General features: G+C 37.6%; 1 protein-coding gene across 7 annotated transcripts in view; it reads right to left on the reverse strand.

Annotated features, from left to right (window-relative positions):
- ERCC6 (ERCC excision repair 6, chromatin remodeling factor) overlaps positions 1–5,364 on the reverse strand; it is a 73,435-nt gene that overhangs the window by 49,579 nt on the left and 18,492 nt on the right. The window lies entirely within an intron of this gene.

A 5,364-nucleotide genomic window follows, 5' to 3' on the forward strand; every position in this document is an offset into this window, starting at 1 on the left:
GAAAGGTCTATTTTAGAAACATCAGTTAACAATTGCTGCATTTGTCTCCTCAGCCACAAAATGAGCCAAATATTAGGTTCTTACAGGACTAAATGAGATTATATATGTATTAAACCCTTTGTAAACTTTTTTTTACACTATATACATGTCAGATGCTATCTTATAATTATTGGCAGAAGATTACACAAACAAGTAAAATTGAGAAATATTAGTTAATTATAGGTTAAATGTAAATAAAAATAACAAATGTCAAAACACCTATTGCAATCTTTAGCAGGCAGGAGTTAACTGCAACCCCAAAGTCTAAGGGCCATCATGCTACTCCACTCCTACTGTCAGCCAAGACCAAGATTATTATTGTAGTCTACTGTGACATAAGAACCTACACACACAGGACACCAAGGAGTGTGGAAATCAAGCCTTACAAGGCATGACAGAAGGATCAGGAACAATGACCTTAGAACAGAGAGCATTGTGAGAAACCAAAGTGTAATCTTGACCTACCCACACTTGGAACCAATGAACATGCTGTGATGTTTGAAGAACGTCCCTTGGGCAAATACCTAGTGCCCCCTAGTGTGTTCAAAAGAGATATAACTTTTTATTTCTTCCCAAACAACCGTTGATAATGTACTTAACATCTGTATAGATACTTTATCATTAAGTGGAGCCTTAACATTAATAAAAAATGTAAGGAAAGTAAGAAAAGCCTAACATCAATAAAACTAAGTTGATAACAGCTAATGATATGATTATGCATACTAATACCAATTGTTAAACCACCTTTCACTTTAGAGAGAAGTCACCTTTTCATATATATCAATATTCATAAGGTCTTCTTCATGCTACTCCATCTACTTCTCACGGACCCTCTTACTGGCTTGATGGAATCTTTGTAGTAAATGTTTTACTTAGTGGACATGCAAATAACAAGAACAGCTAATATTTACTGACTGCCTGACATGTGCCAAATACCTTAGATGTATTATCTATCATGTGTAATCCTCACATCACCCTTGAAGAGGGTACTGCTATGATTCTCGTTTTACAGATGAGGAGATGTATAAGATCTCAGAGCTACTAGGTGAAACTTTGGCATTTTGATTCTATGGCCCATGATTTTTAACCCATTTGCCAAATATCACCTCCTTGAGTAACAACAGCTAGTCAGGACAAGTTGTGTTTTGAAATTACACATACATACATCCACATTATGCATATACATCTTAATTTAGGATCAGAAAACAAATACTAAATAATAACAGTTACTTAATAATTACTGATGCTCACTGTGTGCTGGACACTGTTTTAAGTATTTTACAGATATTAACTCATTTAATCCTCACAACCCTATGAGGCAAATACTTCTACTGATCTCTTTTTCACAGTTAAAGAAAGGCAGACCAGGAGAAGTACAGTAGCCTGCCCAAGACCAATGTTAGGATTCAAACCCAGATTATTGGGCTCCAGAGTCTGTACTCCTAACTGCTTACATAATCTTGCCTCTCAAAAAGTATTTTTCAAACTCCCTAATACTACTTCTTTTCTCATAGTACCAGCCAAAGAGTCAATAATCACCTCTTTAACTGCTATATGATAAAAACAATTGTAGAGGAGCAAACTAAATTCTAAAACTTTAACTCAAATTTGTCTCAAAAAAAGTCAGTGCTAAAGCTTAAGGAAGGGAAAGATTGCTTTCATTTTTGTACAATAACACGATTCTTCCCTACCTCAAAACTGTGCGGGGACAGTCAAAACTCACTTTCTACTGGACACCTGCCATCTTTTCCAAATAACGGTAAAATCAGTTTAGCAGTTCTTTTTTCTACAGATAATCTGGGCTGACCAAGCACATAAGATACATTTAATATCAGACAAACCAATATACTCCACTGCTCATACCAACCCACAAAAAAAAAAAAAAGCAAACTGCCCCTATTAATGTGAATTGTCAAATATTAGTAACCTGAGATCATATAGTAATAAAACAAACACACTCTCTCCAAAAATTCAAGGAAGTCACATATTGAGCTGCTTGAAATTCAAAACTGAGCTTACTGCTCTGAAGGGCCACCAATCTGGAGCAGTTCAGATCTATACTGACTGTGAGGGAAAAGGAACACCATATAGTTAAATCGTTCTTAATAAAGGGTGAAATGTCAATATGAAGACCATTCTCTACTTATTGCGATATCCATGAAAGAAATTCTACAACAGAAGCACAAAGAGTACAATTTGATTTTTAAAAATATATTCAAGGCACCAAGCTGGGTATTTAATATAGTTTGTATTTCGGTAGTGCAATAGGTTTTCTATTTCAGACAGCTAAGAATCCCTTACAGATTAGTCTAATTTGCTAAATTGAGATACTCGGTGTTTTACTTTTCTTATTTGCCTTTTTATGGGCTATCTGGGTGGACTTAATTGGCACATCTGAGCAGATGAAATACCCTCAGATAGGAGTCCAGATCTCACAGAGTAAATTAAGACTGATGCAGACAATTATGCACTGGAGCTGAGAATGTGAGGTGTGTGCAGAGCACGAAGCAAAATTAGTCTTCATTTGTGTCTTAGCTTCGTCATTTAAAAGCAGCTAAGACACTCTCTAAGAAAATTCCTTAAGGGAGTAACTTTTTCTTCTCTTTAAAACACAGATTCTTAGAAGAAGAAAAAAAATTTAGTTCTTGAGAAAGAAATTAACTCCCAGAAACTGATGATAAGAACAATCTTCAAATCATTATATTTAGGTTTCTGGATCAAATCTAGATTTTTACTAAATTCAGATTTTTAGAGATTAAATGATTTTTTTTTAAGGTCAAAAACATCAAGCTTCACAGTTTTGGTTTTTGCCTAAGTGCAAACTGAAGGTACTGAATCTTCATCCAGGACAAACAAAAATCCAAATGAAAGACAAACGAGACAATCCCAGTGCAAAGGGAGGCAACTCTAGGGAACAGGAAGAGAGAGAGGCTCCATGAAGACAATCAAATGGAGAAAGAGCAACTAGGAGAGTGGTTCTAGGAAGCATGACCTTTAGTAGAATTTCAAGTGAGAAATGAGACCTGCAGAAAGTATGCAGTTGGTCTCCATCAAGTAAAAGAAAAAATCAGTTGCTGAGGTAATGTTCTCAGTCTATCATAACAGACCAAGATGATAGATGGCTCCCACCTGACCCAAACAACCTTCAGACCCCAAATTACCTCAGCTTTCTGGGCTAAGGTTCCTATCTCTTATGGACTTGTGAAGATTAAACCAATGAACTCATATAACATGAAGCACTGCCAAATGGTAAGCATTCAATAATGTTAGCTATCATTGTTGTTCTCATATAACCTCTCCCATCCCCCACTGATGCCACCTTGCTCAGGACACTGAGGCCTCCAAATGTGCAAATCAAAAAGGCTTTTTTCAACATTATCCTATTTTGTTTGACCTATATTAGCATCTAAAAATGCTGACACCCTTCCTCTTCTGGAATTATGCTTGTACACAGCCAAACCCTCCAAACCAGGATCGAATTTGCCCCTTGGCCACAGAAGCTCCAATACTCAAGGAAGAGGACAATGAAGACATTGTTTTCCCAAATGATTAAGCCCTGCAGAATATTAGAAGAGATCCTGTAAGATCTACATAATGAATGGAGTCATCAGTCCTTTTTAACTTAAAAGTTATTCATGTAAAATAAATAAGGCAGAAGAAACATCTTTACAAGGTCAAAATGTTTTTAAAAAGTTACATCAACAAGCATCATGACTACAGATTCAGATTACACCAGACCAAGAGGCAAATTCTATCCCCATCCACACCAAATCCTTATCCAACTGGATTAGTTTTTGGTTTGGTTTCTAGTCCTGGGAGGTGGAGGCAACTATGTGCTGATTCTTGGCACCACCTTGTGGCCACATCTAGATATTGCATATTCCATATAGTTCCACAAATGGAAGGAAACTGACATTTACATAATCCTGTCCTGGCTCCCAGTCTCAATTCTACCTCTTTCTTAACAGCGAGATCATGAACAAGCTGATCAACCTGAATGGGCCAAGATAGGTATACATAGGATCAAAGACTGAAATGAAATGTAGGAAAATAACAAAAAATATGAAGAGGTGTAAATTTTTTGCATCTTATCATAATTTCACTACTCAAAAAAAGGAATCATCAGAAGTGAAAGTGGAGAGTGGCAGGGAAGCCTATAAACAATTCAGAAGTACAAACGAATCAATTTCAGGCTGCGATCTTAGCTGCTTGGCTCAAAGTACCAGATAATCTGAGGAGGCTCAGGCACTGTCTACTAGAGTCTGTTTCTGAACTCTTCTGTGTTTCGCTGACTGGGGGTGGCTGTGGGGGTAGGGTAGAGATATATTCCAGCAGCAATACCAAGATGACTTTAGGCTAGAGAAAAAAGCACTACATTCTCAAACCCCAATATCTTTAGCAACGATACATCCCATCTACTTCAAAGGTTTACTAAATGGGAACATTAAAGCCTATGATAATGAAGAATGCCATCAACCTCACCTCAAAATTAGTGAGAGCTCAGTCGAAAAGTGCAGTGCCTAGCTCCTCCCACCCTTGACCTGCTGCCTCAGATGCTCCAGGCTGAGCCATGAAGATACTACTCAGGTGATACTGAAGCACACCCTGATAAGAATCAGATGATCTATTATGTACAGTATTTAACTAAATGAACTGACCCAAAGGTCCTCTCCAGGTCCTCTCTTACATAAACACAATTTGCAGGATTTTAGAAAAACTGATGTACAAACCAAATCTGCCAAAAGCTACTGCCTCAGAAAAGAAAAAAATGTATAAATCGACTTACATACATGAACTGGTTCCGAAACTTGACAGTGCATCACAATCACTTAGGAAAGCTTTTTAAAATTACTGCCTGGTAGTCCCACACTAGATCTCTTGAATCGGCACCTCCAACACCTGGACTCCCAGGTGATTCTACAGAGCCAGTCTGTGTATTAGCAACCTTTGCTTTAGTCTATTCTCACTGCAAAGGAAATGTAGGCTGTTAGGTAAGCAGGTCAGACAATAATGGCTGGCAAATGGAAACAGAAAGAGCTTCAGGATATGGGGTTAAGTTAAATTATAAACTCTAACCCTAGTCGTGCCAGCCCAAGACAAAACTTATTTAGAAATGCATCTTCTCGCTCAAGATGCAATCTGACCTACACCCCAAGTCTAACCCAAACAGTACTGACTGCTGTTGGGGAAAGAAGCAAGAGTTGGTGACATTTTTTTGTTTGTGTTTTATCTCAAGGTTGGCAAATAGCTGGCATGAATATTGCTGCTTTGCCTCTCTATACCCTCACCCAATTTAGACATCACTAATGGGCCACATGCAGCACT

Source organism: Pteropus alecto, unplaced genomic scaffold (genome assembly GCF_000325575.1).
Source record: "Pteropus alecto unplaced genomic scaffold, ASM32557v1 scaffold287, whole genome shotgun sequence".
Taxonomy (NCBI): Eukaryota; Metazoa; Chordata; class Mammalia; order Chiroptera; family Pteropodidae; genus Pteropus; species Pteropus alecto.